At 37.2% G+C, this 23632-nt stretch overlaps 1 long non-coding RNA gene across 2 annotated transcripts in view; it reads right to left on the bottom strand.

The window, feature by feature from the left end:
* LOC307195193 overlaps positions 1 to 23632 on the bottom strand; it is a 39119-nt gene that overhangs the window by 4099 nt on the left and 11388 nt on the right. The window contains exons 2-7 of one of the 2 annotated variants that reach the window (XR_013830743.1): positions 22967 to 23129; positions 17948 to 18138; positions 14646 to 14732; positions 7271 to 7352; positions 1964 to 2113; positions 313 to 412 (exon numbers count right to left, since the gene is read on the bottom strand). This is a non-coding gene — a long non-coding RNA (uncharacterized lncRNA). The remainder of the gene's footprint in view (positions 1 to 312; positions 413 to 1963; positions 2114 to 7270; positions 7353 to 14645; positions 14733 to 17947; positions 18139 to 22966; positions 23130 to 23632) is intronic. The other variant, XR_013830742.1, reaches the window with a different exon arrangement.

Below are 23632 nucleotides of genomic sequence, written 5' to 3'. Positions count from 1 at the left end.
TCAAGATTTATACAGTAGGTATTATTCATGTATGAACAACAGTGACCTCATGTGGCTAACGTTTCATGCCTGAAACTATTAGACTAAGAACAACAAAAAACAGCCTATGCTACACATCAAAACTTATGCCATAATGAATGATTCGAGCTGCCCATGTCAGGCAACATAATTTCTTTTTTAAGGCCTCTGATCACAAAGCAATCCCTTCCAAGGACCAGTATGGGTTCACTCTACGTATGTTTATAAGGTTAGATTGTTCAAAGATTAATTTAATGTAATAAGGTATCTTGAGGGCCAAGGACCAAATCTTACTTCTTTGTGTCACCAAAGGATTTAGTTCTGGTCTTTGTGCCTTGAAGGAAGTTTCCAAACGCTTTTTAAATTTCATCTTGTCTTCCTCGTCCTGGGTATCCTAATGTTAAAAAATAAAGGCCTAAATGTCAATTTAGGAACATACACCTTTGGCACTTCATTACCCAGTTGTTTCTAACTTTGGGGGAATGGCTGTATTTCTCTTCCATTTGAGCAGTTCCCTTAACCAACTTGAACCGCGATAATATTCAGGACTTTCACTCGTTTGCTCAAAAATATTTTAATGCATTATCTGCTAGAATAACAACAGATTCAAACATATTACATAACATTAAGAATAAAATAACTTCCAGCTCTCCTTTATAATCAAGGGTAAGGTCCTTTATCATCAATTTAAAACTGCTATAGTTAAATCATAGGTAAGTGTAACTGAATCAGTAAGATCTCTGAGCTAGGGAACACCCAAGTAAGGGTAAATTCTGAAGTAACATGATATCCGGTAGATGAGAGACTGCTGCTCCCAATACTCTGCTCAGAATTAACACATTATATCCCCTAGCAGAGTGGTAAATAACATGCTCTGGAGTAGGAAAACTTGGCTGATAATCCTGACTTCCAAATGGCTTTGGGCCATTCACTGTATTCTCTTAGAGTAGTCATCTCTGAAATGGGAAAGTATATTAGGATCTACCTCATATAGTGATCATGAGTCTTAAATTAGAATATGTTTGTATAACATTTGCTATGGTCTGAATGTTTGTGTCACCACCCCACCATTCAGATGTTGAAATCCTAACCCCCAATGTGATGGTATTAGAAGGTGGGGTCTTTGGAAGGTGCTTACTTAAGTCATAAGAATAGAACCCTCATGAATGGGATTGGTACTCTTTATAAAAGAGACCCCAGTCAGCTCCCTAGTCCCTTCCACCATGTGAGGACACAGGGAGAAGTTTGCAACCTGGAGGAAGGCCCTCACCCACCATGCTGGCACTCTGATCTTAAACTTTCAGCCTCCAGAACTACGAGAAATAAATTCTGTTGTTTACAAGCCACCCAGTCTATGGTATTTTGTCATAGCAGCTAGAGCAGACTAAAAACAGCATCTTCTAGGTTTCTGGCACATAGGAGGTGCTCAATATTTCAAGCTAAAATTTTTAATTAAATTTATCTCATTTATTATTTTTATTTCTCATCTATATTTCCACTTTTTTAATTAGAGTTGAGGTATAATGTGCAGTTATCATTTTCCCCCTCTTTTCTACCATTTTTAACCCAATGCTATATTTTTCCACACTTTATGTCCTTTATCCTCTTTCTGGTCCAAGGAAGCACCAGGTAAGTAAGTAGTATAGGTAATTTTTGCTAATATATTATATTTACCTAGTTATTCCTTGGGAAGTTAAAGTATGCTTTGAAAATATCAGTCTGAAATCTGATTATCTAGAAAGACTTCTTATTGTAATTAGATGGAATAAGTTTGATATCACATTTACTACATAAAGAGTATACAGCAAAAATAAATCTACCTGTGAAAGACAACATTTAAAACTCTCATCTAGTTATTACTGTAATCCTTAAAAATATAAAAAACAATAAAATCAAATTATGTGAAATACTCTAAAATACATATCTAACATAAAAATACACCTACTGGGCTTCCCTGGTGGCGCAGTGGTTGAGAGTCCGCCTGCTGATGCAGGGGACACTGGTTCGTGCCCCAGTCCGGGAAGATCCCACATGCCACGGAGCAGCTGGGCCCGTGAGCCATGGCCGCTGAGCCTGTGCGTCCGGAGCCTGTGCTCTGCAACGGGAGGCCACAACAGTGAGAGGCCCGTGTACTGCAAAAAACAAACACCTACATAACCTTTTACACATTTTGTTTCCATGTCTGAAAGGAAGTTTACGTGAGTTCACTTTTTCAATAATAACAGAATTATTTTCATTTATTTATTCAGCAAATATGTATTAAGATCCTGCTGTGTGTTCGGTACTATTTATGGCACAATTATTTCATATTAAACAGAATACAGAAGATCAGTTTTTATGTTTTATGTTATACTCTAGAAAGGTGCAATGACGATAAGTAATAAATAAGGAAGGAAGTAAATAAATGTATATCAAGTGGCAGTAAGCATGATGGAAGAAAAATAAGTGAGGACAAGGTGGATAGACAGTGATAGGGTATATTTTATGTAAGGTGGTCAGGAAAGGCATCTTTCATAAAGAAGCATTTAAAAAGATTTCAGAAGTTGTAAGGAAGAACATTTCAGGCAGAGAGAACAAGAGCAAAGCCCTGCAGTGGAAGTAGACTTGGAGTGTGCAAGAAATTCTGAGACTAAAGCAGAGTGAATGAGAAAGAAAGGGTTTGGAGATTAATTCAGAGAAACAGCAGGGCACGAAATCAGGTATGGCTCTGTGAGCTATACTGATACATTTAAATTTTGTTCTGATCCAAATATAAAAAGTCATTTAAGAATTTGATCTTAGAGGGACATAATCTGGCTTATATTGTAAAAGGCTTACTCTGGCTTTGGGGTACATAATAGATTGTGATGGAGTGGGGAGGAAGAGGAGAGACCAATTAGGAAGTTTTCCAACAATCCAAGAGATGATGGTGGCTTGGCCAGGGTATTTGTGGTAGATGTGAGAGAAAATATTCATATATCAGGTATGATTCAAAGCAGGAATTTAGAGAAAGTTTTAATGAATGGGATGTGAAATGTAAGAAAAAGGAAGATGCAAGGAGAGCCCAAAGACATTTGGCTTCAGCAGCCAGGAGAATGAATGAAAATGCCTTTTGTGAGGATAAGGTAGACTGGATAGGCAGAATTTTTTTTTCAGGAGTGGAGGGGAAACACAGAGAAGGGGAATGAAGAGTTTAATTTTGATTATTTTGAATTTGAGATGTCTTTTAAATATTCAAGTGGAGATGTTGAAAAGGCAGTTGGATATTTCAGGCTGCGATTTAGGGGGAAATTCCCTAAAAGAATTTAAAAATGTGAGAGTTATCAAATTACTGATGGTATTTAATTCCACACAATTAGAGGAGATCATCTGGAAATTGAGTATAAAGTGCTTTGAGAGGGAACGCTAGGGCTTTCCAATGTTTAGAGGTCAGAATGATGAGAAAGAATAGACAAAAGAGACTGACAGGAAATGAACAGTAAACTAGGAGACACTTGAGAAAGTGTCCTGGAGGCCAAGTGAGGAAAATTTTTCAAGAAGAAGGGAGGCGCCTGGGTGTGTTAGATGGTGCCAAGAGACTGAGTAAAATGAGAACTAAGAACTGACCAATGGATTTGGCAATATTGGTGACTGTGATACGAAGAGCACAGGGACAAAAGGCTGGCAATGGTGAGTTCCATGAGGGAAAAGCACAGGGAGAGGAATGGACTCAGGAGAGAAAACTTATGAAGAATCAGAAGACTTCCACCTGAGTGAAGTTTTCAGTAGTCAAGTAGTCTGGAGCATTCTGAGATATCACTTTCAAAGTGAAGATCAAAGTATGGCATCTTGCAACTCCTACCAATAAGAAGGAGGCGCAATGCCTGGTGGGAAGTAGCATATTCCTCATTTGGGAATTCTTCTCTAGCCTTATTACCAAGTGACAATGAAACCTTGGCAGCTTTGAGTGGGGCCCAGACCAGGAAAGTTCTTAATAGTAGATCTAGGCAATAGTATGACCAGACCTGCCATTTAAGCCCTAGGACACAGCAGCATCTATCATTTTAGAGGTAACTGTGATGGGAAAAGATGCCATGTGGAGGTTAGCTCCAGTGAAAGAATTACAATGTAAACATGGAGTTCTGAAGCAAAGCCATGTTATCTACAGAAAAGAATTATATGACATTCAAAAAGAGCCCCTGGTTTGCTACTAGGGACTACGATGGAGCACCTGACCATGGAATATCAAGTGACTATTCTGCACCACCTGCCCATCTTGAGCTGGAAGTTGTCAGATGCATCAAGGCATGTTAGGCTAGCCCAGCAGCAATCCACTATAAAAAAGAAATGGTACATCTAGGATCAGGCATGAGCAGGGCCCAAAGGCAAAGTAAGTTGCAAAAACGGGCGGACCAGACTCCCATGTCACTTACCATTGTCACACTGGCACCACTCCCTTGGCTAACGTCTATGGCCATATGGCAGGGGCAGCGGTCTCATAGGATCAAATGACAGGAGGAAAATGACTGAGCACTTTTAGGGATGAATAGGCTTGCTATATGTCTACGAGCTGAAAATGAACAATAGCTATAGTCCAGTTCTGCTCAAGGGAGGGCCAGAAAGACAGCATTGAAGGAAATGCTCCCCAGTAGGCACTTCTTTGGATGATACACTTGGTCATCCCCTTTGCAATGAAAGATAAGTAGTCTGAGGTTAGAATATATGGAACAATGGCCATTTGAAGATAGTTTGTTGGAAAGGAGAAACATTTGGAGATCAGGGCCAAGGAGGTCTAGGGAAGGGACATGTGGATGAATGGATGGGAGTGGACCTGAAGTATTTTGTATCACATATTCAAGCCCTCTAGAGAGTACCCCACCAGAAAATATATTAAATAACCAATGTGACAAAATAATTCAGCCAGGTGACATCAACTAGCCTTTGTCATCAGCCACCTCAGTGCTGGCACAATGGGCACAGGAAAGTTGTACCCATGGTGGTAGGAATGGAGGCTCTGACTGGGCCTTACAGCATGGGCTCCCTTCTTACCAAAGATGATCTAGCTTCAGCGGCTGTCAAACATCCAATTTTCCAGTGACAGAAGCTAATGCTGAGCCCCCAATATGATGCCATTCTCTCAAAAGAGCCACTATACAATTGGGGTTAATCTGGTTACTTTCAACCCTTTTCTGTCAGTAGGGCCTCAGCCAGCACCACTATTCCAGGCTTAGAGAATGTTTGACCCTCTTAAATGAAATTCTTTATATAATCATATCAACTGAAGAACACACTTGAGTGCAAATTGGGTGAGGTTGTGGACACATGACCACAGGATCCACTGGTCCTACCACATACTGCACCTCCCAGAAGCTGTCAGTCTGACAGAGTGATGGAAAAGCCTCTGAAGTCATAGCTGAGGTGCCACCTTGGATATTATATCCTGCAAGGATGGGGCATCATTCTCCAGGATGTAGTATACAGTGGTTCCCCCCTTATCCACGGTTTTGCTTTCCTCAGTTTCAGTTACCCACGGTCAAATGCAGTCCAAAAATATTAAATGGAAAATTTCTGAAATAATCAATTCGTAACTTTTAAACTGCATGCCATTATGAGTAGTCTGGCAAAATCTCACACCAACCCACACCATCCCACTCTGTCCTGCCCGTATAGTGAATCATCCCTTCATCCAACGTATCCTGCCTATTAGTCACTTAGTAGCCATCTCAGCGGTCAGATTGACTGTCACGGTACTGCAGTGCTTGTGTTCAAGAAACCCTTATTTCACTTAATTATGGCCACAACATGCAAGAGTAGTGATGCTGAAAATTCACATATGCCAAAGAGAAGCTGTAAAGTGCTTCTTTTAAGTGGAAATATGAAAGTTCTCCACTTAATAAGGAAAGAAAAAAAATCGTATGCTAACTTGCTAAGACCTATGGTAAGAACGAATCTTTTATCCATGAAATTGTAAAGAAGGAAAAAGAAATTTGTGCTAGTTTTGCTGTTGCACCTTAAACTGCAAAAGTTACAGCCACAGTGAATGATTAGGTGCTTAACTGAGATAGAAAAGGAATTAAATTTTTACAGTAAGATATTTTGAGAGGGAGAGAGACCACATTCACATAACTTTTACTATGGTATATTGTTGTAATTGTTCTGTTTTATTATTAGTTATTGTTTTTCATTTCTTACTGTGCCTAATTTATAAATTAAACTTTATCCTAGGTAAGTATGTATGTATGTATAAGAAAAAGCATAGTATATGTAGGATTTGGTACTGTCTGCAGTTTCAGGCATCCACTGGGGTCTTATAATGTATCCCCTGCGGATAATGGGGGGCTGGTACTGTACACACTAAATTAACAACCCTTATATGGTTCTGTGACCCTAGTAGGTAGAATACTTGTGTCTGGGTCTGGGAGCCCAGGGAAGAAAGTAGGAGTAGCCCTGCTTACTGTCACTCCCAGAGAGTCACTTGGTGAATGTGTCTTCCCTCGCCTGCAAGTCTAGGTTCTGCAGGTCTAGATGTGTTGGTCCCACCAGGGAACATAGCAAATGTCCAGTTAAACTCTGAACTGTGGCTGCAGCTTGGTCATTTGGGCACCACTTGCAAGGAGAGGAAGGAACCGAGTCACCATTCTCATAGGTGGAATTAACCCTGACACTCAGGAGGAGGTAGGCTTCTTGTTATGTAAAGGAATCAGGAAGAAAGTGTTTAGCATTCATGTGATCCACTGGCATATCTCTTAGAACTTTTTTGCCTGATTGTGAGAGATACTTGACAAATGCAGCAGCCGTAGCCTGATAAGGGTATGGTGATCAGGAGCAAAGATACCTCCAGAAGAAGATCAGGTTACCCTACCAGGTAAGCACCCAGACCCACAGAGGTTACTAGGCAGAGGAAATCCAGAATGGACAGAAGAGGAGAAAAAATATGAGTATCAGGCGTGGCCTCAAAACTAGCTGTAGTAGTAGGAACTATAGTTTATCTTACTAATCTTCTTCTTGCAAATCTCCCAGGGAAAAGAGACCAACCAGAAGCCTGAAGAAACTTTTCCTAGATAGACTGAACTTACACAGAGCAAGTGGATGCAAGCAGCTCACAGATGCTACAATGTGTCACTCAGGTTTCCCCCCTTAGCCCCCACCCCCACCCCCTAGCAAGTCCACCACCCCAGATGCCCAGATCATTGCCTGCTGACAACTCAGAGCTGAGTTCCTCCCACTAATGGCCCTAAGTTGAAAGGAGCTGCCTGGCCCAAGGTTATGCCCCCCTCCACCAGTCGGCACTCACCCAATGACTGGACCATGTTGAGGGTACAAAGGCCTGGCTCTTGCCTCGATTTGAGATAATCTGGCACAACTCTGAAGGTATACTGTAAAAATTAATAAACAAAAACCTCAATTAAATAGAGTCAGGAGGCGGGCAGTGGGAGTTCTCACATCCTGTGACAATAACAGAGCTCAACAGGAAGAGGTAAGACTCCTCTTCTTTTTTGACAAGGACTCAGCCAATGAAAAGCCATGGACTCTTTGTTTTCTACAGCCTTCCCAACTTCTTTTCCCCTCTATAAAAGAGTTCTCCTTCCCTCAGCATGGCATGCAGGGACTTGCCAAGGTTATAGACCTTGTACTACAATTCTCTGCTGATGCCAAATAAACTTTTTTTTTTTTTTCTGCTGAAGAAATAATTGGCAGTCTATTTGCTTTAGGTCGATAATACTCTAGATCCAGAGCTCCCTGTGGGATTGGCTGAGGCCTCTGTTGTGCCTGCATCTTAGTCAAATTCTCCCTCTGCCCAATCTTGCTGCCCTCACTCCTTTAAAAGTGTTTTTGTGGAGTGCCCTCCCCGATAAACCTCCTTCACACAAACCTCAGTGGCAGAGTCTGTTTTCTCGGGGACACAACGTGAGACAGTAATCTTTTATGGTATTTTCTCAATTGCTTGATTTTTCATTGTAAAATAAATTAACAGTATTTTTAAAGAATTGATTTCAAATGCAAAAAAATGTAGAGACATAGTTGGCAAAATAATTCCCAAACAATGCAAACAAACTCTCATAGCAAAGCATAGAATTTACTGTGTTACTTTTGGTTTTGGTTCCCCTTCTGATGCCACAAGGAAGCTACTTCCCACCAGCCAATTTCCTTTCTTTCCAGGTAGAGTTCCTTGTGAGACTTAGTTTTTCTGCTTTTTTCTTTTCTAATTTAGATTTTACCCCAAAATGCAAGCTACATAAAAAGGTATTAACACAATAGAAGGAGGAAAAAAAAAACTTTTGTTTATTTCTAAATACCCTATAGGAAGTTGTAAAAAGATTCATGCATAACAATAGGATGTAAATTTAGGTAATGATTTGGATCTTCTCCAATTGCAGCTTCAGCCTGGCAAACAACAGATTTCCTTAGAAATTCATTGTAGCTCAAACATAAAATTCTTGTTTCACCATGGCTAATTGACATCGCATAAGCATATGTAATGAGTTTTTCAATAAAGAAATAAATACCTTTTGTGTAGAGGGAGAAAAAAGGCCAATATGGAAGAATATTTTAAGTCTTTTCATTTATATTTGCATTTATATCACTGATCTGAAAAATTTCCAAATGAAAAAGTTGCAGCACTCTGTGACAGAGGCATTGTAGAGTAATTATGGGGGGGGGGGAACCCCCAAGGTCCCCACGTTTAATTATTATAAAAACGTTAGCCTTGCAAATTTACATAGTTTCATTTCTTCTTTTGCTTTTTTGACCCAAGGATATGGGGAAAATAATAACTAACATATAATATACAGATAGGATGAATTCAAAACCACTGCTTTCTTAGCCCATGTGATTTACTCAGCTTGCTATTTTTGAACCATTTTTTGAAAATCTGCTAGCTTCTAGAAAAGATTTAACATGGCTTTAAAAACTAAAGCAAACAAAATAAGAGGGTAGGTAAGAGAGTAAATGGATATGAAGAGAGAGCAAAATGAGAGTGGAGTTAATATACTAGGAATGAGATTAGCAAACAACAACTTCCTTATGCTGGGCAGTACATTTAATGGAGGATTGCTAATTTGGCCTAAACTTTCTAGCAGCCATCAAAAAGAGTGATGATGATAGGGATTCGATTGACAACCTCTACGATGCAAGGAAAAGCAACAGATTAAAATAAGTATAATGTTCCTTGTTGCTGAGACCTTTTTCCTGAGACTTATCAAAGATGCCACCATATTGTAATTTTAAAAACTTCAATTACATTTTGTATGAAAATTGTTAAGAAGCAAAAGTTTTCAGGGGAAACCTTCTGCTTCTTTAGCAATTTGTTTTTATAATGTCCCTCAATTTAAGCCAAAGACACAATACTGAAAAGCAAAGTCAGCAAATAAAATTTAAATAAAGTTTACCCCAGATATTGTTAAAGAGAAAATTATTCTAACACTTGTTAAAATGGTCAGGAAGACTTTATTCAAGACTATTGCAATGGGGTATTGTAATAGGGAAAGAGATCAGGCTGAAGTCCAAATACAATTAGGCCAAATGGGAATTTACAGGCAAGGTGCAGGGTGATGGGGATCAGTGGATGGAAACTTAGTGAGAGGAAACATCAAGGGTAGGAAGATTCTTGCTAAATTGCCTTTATAGAGTTCTTGCTAAAGGCAGGTCAAGGACTCATAAAAGGAGGTTAGGGGATGTGGAACTTGATCAGATATTAAGAGTGGGGGAATTCTTGACAAACTGACTTAGCAGAATTCTTGCTAAGACTGGTCTGGCAATGCAGGTCTGGCAAACAAAGGATGGACACAGAAGCCCACCTATGAGACCTAGTCAAGAAGAGAGCTCAAAGGAGACTAGCGTTTGGTCAAGGATAGAGTCTTAGTCAATATCTACCATAAGCTAACATTGAAGACTACCAAGATCTGTTCAAAAAGAAGTTTAGCAAATACTTATACTTTTGGTTAGGACATCTGCATCTAAAACAATAGCCTGCAACGAAGCAAATACCCCTGTTTAATACCTCAGGCTGAGAAAAAGGAACAAAGGATAGTTATTTCCCACTCCTTATGCTCCCAGATGGAGGCTCTTCCATTAGAGCAATGGTTCTCAAATGTTTTACCTCAGGATAACTTTTTACTTTTTTTTTTTAATTAATTAATTTAATTTATTTATTTTTGGCTGCATTGGGTCTTTGTTGCTGCACACAGGCTTTCTCTAGTTGCCGTGAGCAGGGGCTACTCTTCCTTGTGCCGTGCGTGGTTCTCATTGTGGTGGCTTCTCTTATTGTGGAGCATGGGCTCTAGGCGCGCAGGCTTCAGTAGTTGTGGCACAGGCTCAGTAGTTGTGGCTTGCGGGCTCTAGAGCGCAGGCTCAGTAGTTGCGGTGCACGGGCTTAGTTGCTCCGCGGCATGTGGGATCTTCCAAGACATGGGATCTTCCAAGACCAGAGATCAAACCTGTGTCCCCTGCATTGGCAGGAGGATTCTTAACCACTGCGCCACCAGGGAAGTCCCAACTTTTTACTTTTAAATACTACTGAGGACACCAAAAAACTTTTGTTTACATGAGTTATATTTTCTATATAAGGGACTGAGAAGTTTTTTAAAATTTAGTTATTAATTCATTTAAAATAGCAATAATAAACTTTTTATATGTTAATATAAATAACATAGTTTCATAAAATAACTATTTTTCAAACCAAAAAAATTAGCGAGGTGAGATGCATTTTACATTTTTTGCAAATCTCTTTAATGTCTGAACTTAATAGAAGATAGCTGGGTCTTCAGATTTGCTTCTCATTCCCTTGGATGCAATATATTGTTTTGGTTGAAGTACATGAAAAGGATCCAGTCTCACACAGACTTATAGTTGAAAAGGACCTAGTAGCTGCAGACCTCTAAAAGAAAGTCCTCAGGGATCTTCTGACCACACTTTAAGAAACACTCCTAGTCTTTGTATGTCCATTTATTCCCCTCCAGGGAGGAGCTGTGAATTTCCTGATAGATTACATAGAAAAGAAAGTGGGTTGCTTTCTATGTCATAACCAGGAGTGGTTTGGGATTGTCTAGTGCAACTTCTAGGTCTGCTGAATTCTGGGGTACCACTGTCCATTTTGTACAGAGTTAAAGACACACTTTTCAAATGAGCATTTATCAGAGAAATAAAAAGTTAAATATTTATCTCCATCTGTCTGACTGCTGTGCTAATCTCTCAACCAGTTTTGAACACAAGAGAAGAAGACATTAGTGTTATTTATTGACCCCCTTAAATGCCAGCAAATGGAAGGACATATGCTGGGCTGTCCAAAGCCATACTGCCTTGAAAATACAATGTCAGATATAACAAGGGAGTAAATTTTAAAGGTTCCTCATTTGGGATGTTAAGTAAGACTTAACTTTTAGGAATATGTGTAATTATATATATCAATAATCTAGAATATGCATAAAAATTAGAAGAAACTGGAAAGAAGGCATATACCCAAGCAAACAATTTTGAATAGTTTTGATTTATAAACTATAGGAATATAGTTAGTGAAAAGAACACCTGTTCCTTAAATACATAACTCTTCTACACAGATTATGTACATAGGTAGAGCAGGAGCTCAGAATGAGAATCATAAAAGTATCAAATCTGCTGATCCAAGTTTGACTTGTAATATACCTGTTAAACACCAAAGTATATTCTAGTGAAATACAGGTAAGCAAAATGAAATTAAACCATTCAAAATACTGTTAAAAGGACCTCAGCAAAAAAAGTTTGTACTCTGAGGCTTCATGAAATGCAAAATCACGTGCTAAGGAAAAATGCATATGTACAATTACTGTGTTTTGTGCACCAAAGAAATAATCAAGCATCTACCTCTGTCGTAAGATGGAATTTTATTGACATGACTCAAAATAAATAATAAAATGACACTGAATTATAGCCTTCCACCCAAACTTAGTGTAAGTGCTAATTAATTTACACTATAAATCAGTCCTTTTTCTGACTTGAGACTATGCTGTAACTTGAGGTTTTTCAACTCATGGAAGTATGATTTCTTACCTACAAAGTGTGGGAGCAAAATACATTCAATTAGATCACAGGATTCCTTAGAAAAAGAATTGTGTCATAAAGTAAATATGGAGGTTTTAAAATGCAAGTTAGTGTTTTGAACACTTAAAATGTTTTCTGCTTGAATGAACAAATGAATGTTCCTTTAATTTATGCTTTCCTGTTAGCTATATCATCACTATTTACAGCTCTTTTCTAAGGACTGTCTGCACTTAACATACTTCCTAAATTGTCATGAGTAGTCCCAGCCCCATTATCTCCACTATTAATCATAATTGTCAGACCAGATGCCCTTGCCTTTAGACTAAGATCAGTGTTAAAGCGAGGCCATAATGGCAGTCAATTCAGGTGCAAATTTTAAAGGGGTGTCCAAAACTCAGTAATCAACATAAGTGATATTTTAATGTACCATTTTAAAAGTCATAATAAACAAAAAATCAAAATTTCAAATAAAGATAGGCTGTTTGTTTTATGACTTTGTGTTATTGTGCAACACAAATTAACAATCTTCCAACCAGCCGGAGTTTCCCAAGTTCCCGTCCAGGTGGGTTTGTGAGGATTGACAATGATGTGTAAACAGACTGGGAATTATGGAGCTTTACATGTAGTCATTATATTTTACTGTAAAGCTTCTATTAACTCTTAACCCTTGCTTCAAAATATGGGAGGATATTTTGCTAAGTGTACTAGGGATGCACATTTTTGCTTTTGTTTCAGACCAATACGGCTCTGCGGGGCACTGATGGGCATCACAACTTAATGCCTTCTTTTCTTACATCAACTGTGTTCCTTGAGAGCAAAATTTCTCTCTCTCTCCTTTTCTTCACGGTTCAACTTCTCCTATGTTGTTTTTCCTTTTTCTCCTTTTCCTCATCTCAAACTTACTCCCCAACCCACTCTTCGCTTTCTACTCCATGGGAAAACTACCCACTAATGCCCTTAAATGACATTCATATTGCTAAATCCAATGGGTCCTTTTCAGTCTTCATTTTACTTCACTGCTCAGCATCTCTCAATGTTGTGGATTACTCTGTTCTTCCAGAAACAATCTTTCTGGCAGCCACCATGACACCATATTATTTGTTTTCCTTCTTCCTTTCTAGCTACTTTTTATTGCAGGTTCCTCCTCTTCTATTTACCATTAAATATTGGCACTTCTACCAATAATTTTTTTTTAACATTGGCATTTCGAATGTCATAGTCTGTTGATATTCTATACTCACTATTTGACAATCTAATACTCTCACAGGTGCCTATATACTCGTGACACTACATATATAGCTCTAACTCAGAATCAGACTCAATTGCTTTCTCTGCACATCCACTTAAATCTCTGAAAGTCATGTCACCATCAATTTATCCAAGACCAAACTCAACTTCCTGTCCCACTTAGTCCTCTTCCATTCAGCAGCTCAAATGAGAAATCAAGGAGTAATCTCTCACACATCTCTCCCTTCCCATATCATCCAGAACTCTCTCTTCCAAATCCATCCGCATTGCGCACCTCTATGGCCTCCTCTCTAATCTAATGGCTTCTGAATCATCAAGCCACTTCTAGAATATTCTAGTAACCCCAGCTAGTTTCCCCAGAAAAGTTTTGTCTCCCTTTACAAATTGTCCACACTGAAGCCAGAGTTCTTTAAATAAAATTGTTACCTTTCTTTATTTTTCAAGAGATTAGAGGCCAAAAATACCGGTTAAGAGCATTCTGCAGTTCAAGCAAGACGTAATAAAGGGACAGAAAGGCTAATAAGTTACAGATTCAAACTGTTTTTAAGAAATAGAAGTGAGAGCGCACAGGAACTGACTGGAAGGCATTAAGAAAGGGGATAAAGAAACCCTGGCTTGTAGAATTTAAGTATCTTGCACATGATCTTATGATTTAGAAACTGGAGTCATGATTTGAGCTTAGGTGTGCCAAATTCCATAGCAGTGTGTTTTCAGTACTTCTTGCATTTTAGCATGTAAGTACAGAAGTTTTGCTCTCTTAAAATCTCTTCTTTGATCCTACATCCTCCTTCTGTTTTGGGTTTCCATCAGTTAATTCTCTAAGTCAAAATGCTTCTTCCTCCTAAGGGTTCTTGAATATTCTCTCACTTCTCTATCCCAATTGCCAGTATCTTAGTGCAGTTGCTTATTATTTCCCATCTGCATACGGTTTCTCTCTCTCAATTAATTTTCTACATTGCTGTAAAACATAAATGTTTACAAACAGCAGCTAGCATTTAACAATTCTGTAACAGGATATATGAAGCCATCTATAATGTGATTATCTTTATCTCTCTTACTCTTCCCCCTAAGAAATTTCCGTTTCCCCAGTGCTTTCTCTCTCAGGTTCATACTTTTATAACAGATATTTTTATCTCCTTGCCTAAAATCCCTTTCCCAACCTGATCTTCTAATGGTGAACTTCCATTTGCTGTTCAAGTCTCAATTCTTACTCTACCTTCTTCTTCAGGAATCCATTCTGACAAGTTCCTCTCTTAGCTAGCTTATTCCTCCCAAATGCCTCTGTAGCACCCTATGGAATATATATTTTTATAACATATTGTCATTTTTCATTTGTCTGACTTCTCCATTAATTTGAATACCTTGAGATCAGAAACTAATAATATTATAGAATGAGGAAATATTACCTGGTCATAAAGAATGGATTCTGGATTCAGATAACCTGCACTCAAATTCCTACCCAGCCGTTTTTAATGGTTGGTTAGTTTCATCATCTGAAAAAAAAGGTAATAGTAATATGTACTTAAAAAGCATTTTGTGGACCTTAAATTAGATTAAGTATACAAAATTAGCACAGTGTTTAGTATATAGTTAGTGTTCAATAAAGGTTTGTGCAATAAATGAACTTACACTTTTTTATTCCTCGTTATATAGCTCAAGCTCTTATAGCGCTATAAACAACATAAAGAATTCACAGAAAAATTTTATTTTAAATGAATACAGAAGTGCAGAACATGATTACTTTCATGATATATTTTTGATCATGTCTTTGTCATACATTAAATTATTATTCAACCTCAAATTAAAACAGCCCTAGATAAAAAAACTGATCCACGGCTGGACGCTGTTTCCAAGCATACGTTAGGGAGGAGTGATTACTATCTATAGATAGGAGTGATAGGAGTGGCCTCTATCTATCATGATACACAGCATTCTAAATATGATTGATTATTCAAAATAATTTTGAATTTGTTTTTTTTATCTTGTTTCTATTATTAATCCCTTCAGTTCTTTGGATCATTTTGTTTTTCTAGGATGCCAAGGGTTTTTGTTTGTTTGTTTTTTGCCCTTTTAAAAATACAAATTTTCCTTGTCTCACAGCCCTGCTTACTCTCATTTGTACCTAAGTGCTATGGTGCTCTTAAAAGCCACTTGAAATTCACTCATCCTTCAAAAAACCATTGTGGTAACAAGGTCTGCTCTGAAGGTTAATTTCAGCAGGTCTGAAATAGGTTGGTGCTGGTGTGCTGAAGTCAGATAAACCAACCTGACCCCTGGTAAAGAGGCATGTACTGATTAATAGTGTTGCTTTGTACCATGGCTGTGAGGCAAGCTACACTCAAGCCCCACTGACCCTCTTTCCTATCCCTTAAACTCAGCAAGTTCAAAACCACCTCAGACCATAGGATTTCGGAGGCCCTTCTGGAAGTCTACTGATTAAGCCACATGCACACACCCAATCACTGTGTATACATTGTCTTATTCTTTCTGATAGCACTTACTATATCTGAAATTAGATTTTTTGTGTGTGCTTATTTTTTATATTCCGCACTAGAAATATAAACTCTCCATTGCAAAATTTTAAAATACACATAAACTTCCCCTCCTCTGCTTTAATGTCTATACAGGAGCAAGTGGTGACCGGCCAAAGGAGCTCTACAATGGCTGAGCTCTGTGTGGGTAGGAGGGTTGGGAAGGTTGGAAAGGGAGCAGGGCTTCCTTTCCTAAGTACTCCAAAGGTCCTTTCCTAAGTACTCCAGTGGCAAAATCACAAGAAAACTAGAATAAAATGAAGAAAAATGAAAAATGAAAAAAAAAAAGAAGTGAAAACAAGAAAGAAGGTATTTCTAGGGGAAAGATTCTTCCACATGAATGAACTTGTGGCTCCTATTCCTGTAATCTTGGGGCACTATATACTGACCCATTTTGCCAGGAGTCAAGAAAATATTTATATCTCACACCTTAATAGAGCCGAGACCTCCCTCACCCACGAGGAGACCACAGGCAGCTCCAACTAGGGAAATCCCTTCCTAAACCACAGTCGGCACCAGCAGGAACAAGTGGTAACCCAAGGCCACAAGATAAACCAAGCAAACCAAAATAAAATGGTCAAGGCTTTGTCATTGGAACCACAGCCCACAAAAGTAGACCAAGACCTGCATGCTAAACCTAAAGAAAAGTGTTTGCCTGAAACAATAAAAGATCTAAATAGGACCCAGAGTTTCCTAAAATAATAAAAACGCAGAATGCAAATGAAATTCACCCATCATTCCAAAAACAAGGAAAATCACAACTTGAATTAGAAAAGAAAACAAAATGACAAACACTGAGATAAATCAGATGTTGGAATTATTTGACAAAGATTTTAAATCAATCAACATGACCATGCTTCAAGAATCAATTACAATATTATCTTAAAGCAAATGGAACATCTCAGCAAAGAAACAGTGCAGAGATAAACATATAGATCAATGGAACAGAACAGAGAACCCAGAAATAGAACCACATAAGTATGCACAATCAACTTTTTGCAAAGGTGCAAAATCAATTCAATGCAGAAAGGATATGCTTCCCCCAAAATGATGCTGGAACTACTGAACATCCACAGGCAAAAAGAAAAAAAAAAAAAAATCCTTGACCTAAACCTCACTCCTTATACAAAAATTAATTCTATGTTGACCATGGACTTAAGTGTAAAACATAAACTATAAGACTTTTAGAAGAATAAGAGAGGAGAATCTTCTGCACCTAGAACTGAGCCAAGAGTTTTTAGAATTGACATCAAATGAAAAATCCATTAAAAAAAATTGAAAAATGGAACCTCATCAAAATTAAAACTTTTGTTCTCTGTAAAGCAGGGTGAAGAGGATGAAAAGATAAACTACAGGCTGGGAGAAGATACTTTCAAGATGTATCTGATACAGGACTAGTATCTAGAATATAGAAAGAATTCTTAAAACTTAACATTATAATAAATCCAACTGGAAAATGAGCAAAGGAGATGAACAAACATGTCACCAAAAAAGATATACAGTTGACAAATGTTATAGACTGAATAACTATGTCCCCCCACATTTCATATGTTGAAACCTATTCCCCAAATGTAATTGTATTCAGAGGTGGGGCCTTTGCAAGGTAATTGGCTCATGAGGGTGGAGCCCATATAAATAGGTTTAATACCCTTACAGAAGAGACCCTAGAGAGCTCCTTAACCCTTCTACCATGTGAGGATACACCAAGGAGAAGACAGCTGCTTATGAACAGGAAGTGGGCCCTCACTAGACACTGAATCTGCTAGTACCTTGATCTTGGACTTCCCAGCCTCCAGAACTATGAGAAATAAATGTTTGTTGCTTAAGCTACCCTTTCTATGGTATTTTGTTATAGGAGCCCTGAATGGGCTAAGACAACAAAAAGCATATGAAAAGATATTCTCCTCCATTAGTTATCAGGGAAATGCAAATTAAAAACCACAATAAGATATCACTATACATCTATCAGACAAGCTAATATTAAAAAATAGCAACAACAATAAATGCTGGTGAGGCTACAAAGAAATTGGACCATTCATACATTGTTGATGGGAATGTAAAATGGTACATCCACTCTGAAAAACAGTTTGGCAGAGTCACAACAAACTAAACATGCAGTTATCATATGACACAATAATTATACTCTTGAACACTTGTTCCAGATAAGTTAAAATTACCTTTGTAAAAAATCCTATATGCAGTGTTCATAGCAGCTTTATTCATAATAGCTAAAACCAGGAAACAGGTCAGATGTCCCTCAATGGGTAGATGGTTAAACATATGGTGGTACGTCCATACTACTCAGCAATAAAATAGAATGAACTCTTGATAGATGGAAGCAACTCAGATGAATCTTCAGGGAATTATGCTGAGCAAAAAAAAAAAATCGAATCACAAATATATACATATTGTACAAATCCATTTATATAACACTTTTGAAGAGACAAAATTTTGGAAATGAACAGATTACTGATTACCAGGGGTTAGTGATGGTTATAAAAGGATCCTTGTGATGGAGCTATTCTTATCTTGGTTCTTGTGGCAGATATATAAACTCATAAAATTGTACAGAGCAAAATACACACACACAGAGAGAACAATGAGTACAACAAGTAAAACCTGGGAAATCTGAACAAAATTTGTGGATTATATCGATGTCAATATCTTGGTTGTGATATTGTACTAGTTTTGCAAGACAACTGTCATGAGGAGAAATGGTAACAGGTACAGGATGTCTGTCTATTATTTTTTACAACTGCATTAGACTTTACAATTATTTCAATAAAAATTTAAATAAAAAAAGGTGAAATGTTTCCTCTAAAGGGATCTTTGGATACCTTCTTGCTTTAATGTGCAAGAAATGTTCTATATACAATGAAAGTGTTGCTGATGAGGACAACTGAGGAGCAAGAGGACTATTCCCCATTTGCATCTTCTTTCTATCCCTTCAGTATACAGGCCCCATGACAAGGTTATCCTCTGATCTTCCTTCTCCCTTATTGATCCCTTTTTCTCAGGCTCTTCAGTGAGATCTTTTTTCTCCTCCTCTAAATTCAGGTGGTCCCTAAGGCTTTGTTCTCAGATTATTCTCATTCACGTTCATCCACTAAGATGTCTCCTACAGCTTTAAATGTCACTGATTCCTTAACGTATATCTCCAGGTCTGAACACCCCCCAGAACCCCGGACTTTTAGATATAGCTGCCTTCTTGGCATACCCATTTGGATATTTAACCATCTTCATCTCATGATGGCCATCCTCCTCTATCAAACATGCTCCTCCCCAAGTGTTCTCATAGCAGGGAACTGCATTATTAATCTCAGTTTAAAAATATTATTTTGGACTTACGTTTCTCTCTCTTTTCTCCTTTTTATATTTCTCTCACTTAAGTTTAAGCAGCAAATCCTATTGGCTCCACCTTCAAAATGTATTCTACACCTGACCAATTTTCACAGCCTTCCCCACTACAACCCTGGTCTAAACTGCTTTTATCCCTGACTGGTCTAACCACGAAATAGTCTCCCAACTGGTTCCTTACTTTCCATTTTTGCTCCTCTAGAGCTTATTTCAATTTTTTTTTTATTGTAACAGTTTATTCAAGGATATTGCTTAAAAAGTCAGACTTGTATAGTTTAGGAATATGAACTCTAGATCTACTTTGATTCCTATCTCCGTCATTTACCACCTGTCTGGTTTTCATGAAGTAACAATCTTTCTGAGCCTCAATTTCTTCATCAATAAAACAATACTTATAAGGTTTTTGTAAGGATCATCTGTGATTATATCTAGCACATTGTATCCCTTCAATAAATGTTAACTATAATTGTTATTATTTGTGGTTAACTCATAACTTATGTCAGAGTAAGAGCTCATTCCACATAGAGTTTAGTTAGATTTTCTCTCTGCCAATAGTATTAAAAGGAATGGATAAAACTAAGATTTAAAACAAACTTGTTTTTTATGATAAATGAAAACAATGTTTTCTGAATTTTCTTTTTGCAAAAGATTAAATTATAAAATAATTTGTTCTCAAAGATTTTGCTGTTATAAGCATCATGGCACTGATCTTTCTGCTCTTTCATCTTTTTAAGCTCATTATTATTACATTTTCAGTTTATAAATCTCTTATTATCTCATAAAGTTTTCTATTTCAAAACACTGATTTTTTTTCCACTAATGTTACTCCATCATTATTGAGCTAGGTTTCAAAATGCAAAAGAAATCCATGGTTAATCTTACTGCTTATGGAAATTTATTAACTTTTGATGGCATCCAGTGGTTAAACAAGTAGCAAATTCTAACCTCTATATATCAGAAAAGAAAATATTTCATACTTCCACCTCCATCCCCACAACCAGTCTTGACAAATTTTCTTGATTCTCCTGAATAAAAAATGCACCATCTTTTTAGCAGCTAACATCATCCCCAGGATCAGGAAAACCACACTCTTCATGCCCTGAGCTGTTTCCATAGAAATTTTGAAGGTGACTCTGGTAAACAGTAAAGATCCTGTTTCAAGATCATCTTTGGAGTTTACAGAGTTTATGAAGAGACCTATGTATTAGCTCAGCTGGGTCACTAAGAACTTGAAGAAATCATATGGAATATCAACAAATATATAAATACTTTAACTAAAATCTCATCTATATATTCTGGCTAGCTTATTTTAAAGTTAATTGCCATTCCCTTTCTCTGCTTCGTTTATTCTCTATAAGGTAGCCATTTTATTTGTTTATCTTTATTTTGTATTACCTCCCAGGAATATAAATAAGTACAAAGATAGGAATTTTAAATGTTTTTTTCACTGCAGTTTCCTCAAGACCTAAAACAGTGCCCAGTACATAGTAGACACTTAATATATTTTTGTATATTGAATGAATTTGACATCACCCTATTTTAAATGTTATAAACATAAATAACATTTTTATCTTTAATAACTAGACAATTCACTTAGACATTGCTTCAATTATGAAAAATTGGTTATTTTTTCTCCTCCTGCTAATTGGCCATCTAAAACACTTTGCCACTAGAACTCTGTATATATCAAACTTCTTGACCTACTGAAGCAATAATTGACAAAACACTTACAAGACCAGACATAAAGTTACATACATATTTTAAATTTTATAGTGGTACAAAACTGATTTCCCACCCCCAATTTCTATCATCCATGAAAATTATGTTGTTAGTGCATGTATTCTTTTTTTCTTATTACTACCAATCTTGAAAATGAAGGCTTTAGGAAAGTATTTCTGAAAATAACCAAATACATTTTAACCCTTTTAGAACCAGAAAGTGCTCATTAGTCATTATTTCATAGCTGAGAAGAACATAAGTTGAAAATAGTTCAAAGAAAGAAATGACAGATATGCTGATTTCTCATGAGGGTTTACAAGAAAAATGGCAAAAGTCTTCCTGTTTGTGTGGCATTATATCAATATTTAGTATAATTTGGTGGGACACAAATTCAGATCTTCATATTTTCCTTTTCTGAAAAGCCTCTATATTGTTTAAATATCATGTTGAATTACACTGTACAACTCTCTAAATTAGCTAAGTGGTTCTACAATAGTGCCACTGCATCTAGGCTGCCAAGCAAGTGCCAACTCAGCAGGATTTCTGAATAGTTGGTAAATGAAGCGTCAAAATTCTGGAGTTTAAAATGAAAGCACTTTCTTAACAAAAAAATCATCTCAGAATTACGTGTCTGTTACAATAAAAATTTTAGGGAAAATCCTTTGATATTTGAAAGAGGGCAAATATTTCATTAATTGATGAAAAGGTAATTATCAAATTTTTTCAATTAGTGTAACACTATGCTACTTGCTATGATAACTATAAAAGAAAAATATCCTGAAAAGGGATCACTTGGAGCCCTTCTTCTTAATGATGCTTTGAAAATAACCAAATGGCATAGTTAATCAGCACAGGAGGACAGGAAAGATAAGGCTGAACTGCAACAGTCACGCACTCCTCTGGTGACAAGTCCTCTGAGGAAGTTCTAAGATTCCTTCAATCCAGAAAGGAAGTGATCTGATCAATTCCTTCATAGTATGAATTCCTCTCTGATGAGTAGTTTTATTTTGAAAAACTAGAAGAAATCATTAAATCATGAAAATGAATCTCTAGTGACAAAGGATCTGGTGCCAGGACTTGGTGGTAGAGAGTGTGTCTAACCTGTGTGCCCCAATAGGTCCAAATCATCATTCCTTCCTAGCAATCAGAAGCTACTGGTAGAGGGGGTTGGATCATGGTGGGGGAGAATCAAAATGCTTCCTGCTATCACAACTTGACATACGGAAGTTGCAGAAGGGAAAAAATGTAACTGAATCATGACAGAAAATGAAATATAATACATAAATCCACAGTGAATAATGAAATATGTCACAGTACCATGTCTTTTGTGAAAGTATAAACACACAAACCTTTCATCTAAAGAGAAACCAGAAAACAAAGATAAACTATCAGTATCTCCTCTTGAAGGGGATCTTCTACTGCCATATCAACATATACCTTTCTAATCATAATACTTCTACGTGTCATCTCTGTGTATCTGTGTGCACGGTGTCCAGAGTATGTGATAAATCTCACATAAATGGACTTAAATGCCACCATTCACACTGAATCCACAGACAACACCTGATTAAGTGTCTTCTTGGACCAAATAGGGACAGGACAATTATTTGTGCTCAGTAACCTATGCCTAGCAGAGCTTCCAGTGCATGACTTAATCTGATGGACAGTGATATATTTCAGGCAATGTGCTAGGAAATACAAACATGAATATGACATTTCAGTGTTGTCTGACATTCCCAAGTTCTAGCTGAGGGTAGACACAATAAGAAAAATAATATGAAACAGATACTGAGAAATGCTAAATAAACATATTCAGACTGGAAGAAGTGGTTAATTTGTTTAGAGAAGTCAAGAACACTTAACAGAAGAGGTGATTTTTAAGAAAAATCTTATAGGAGAAATAGAACCATTTAATGTGTACTATATTTTTGTAGTAATTCAGAGGCTGTTTGTTTTGAGTGTTTCATGAAAGTCTTCTTTCTGCCAACTAAATTATTTATGCTCAGAAAAGATATTTTTCTGCTGGAACTGTCTCAATTACAAACATATATTTGGCATATGACAGTTTAACACTTAGAGTTTCTATTCCTGTGAATAGTAGGCCAGTGATATGTACTCACTTGTGATTTTGATGAGGCACAGATTTGAATCACAGTTTTGTGAGATGGGTGCATGGGAATGACTCATACAGCTAATGGGTACGTCTGGAGACCTCCCACTATCCACAGTCTGACGTGGATTTGTAGTACTTTATTATCTGCGACATCAGCAGTAAATCTTGGGCTGTGAAAAAAAATTTTGTAACTTTATCTAGACATGCTAATAATATAATGAGGCATATAGTAGTGCTTATTTTTAGTAGTGAAATTAACTTTAATAACATTATAGGGCTTCCCTGGTAGCACAGTGGTTAAGAATCTGCCTGCCAGTGCAGGGGACACAGGTTCGAGCCCTGGTCTGGGAAGGTCCCACATGCCACAGAGCAACTAAGCCTGTGCGCCACAACTACTGGAAGTACCACAATGAAGAGTAGCCCCCGCTCGCCGCAACTAGAGAAAGCCCGCCTGCAGCAACAAAGACCCAACGCAGCCAAAAATAAATAAAAATAAAATTTAAAAATAATAATATTATAATTTCTGTCCTGTATTTATTGAATCAGTTAAACATTTGAAGTCATTGCATTAACATGTTCAATTGTACTTTAATGTGTTTTATAGGGAATATTATATATTAAGATCTCATTGGCAAATCTGAGGAGTCACAATAGTCTATATTATTTTCTCAGA

The sequence above is a fragment of the Stenella coeruleoalba genome (assembly GCF_951394435.1).
Source record: "Stenella coeruleoalba genome assembly, chromosome: 12".
NCBI classification, from domain to species: domain Eukaryota; kingdom Metazoa; phylum Chordata; class Mammalia; order Artiodactyla; family Delphinidae; genus Stenella; species Stenella coeruleoalba.
This window is presented reverse-complemented; position numbering and strand designations above follow the sequence as displayed.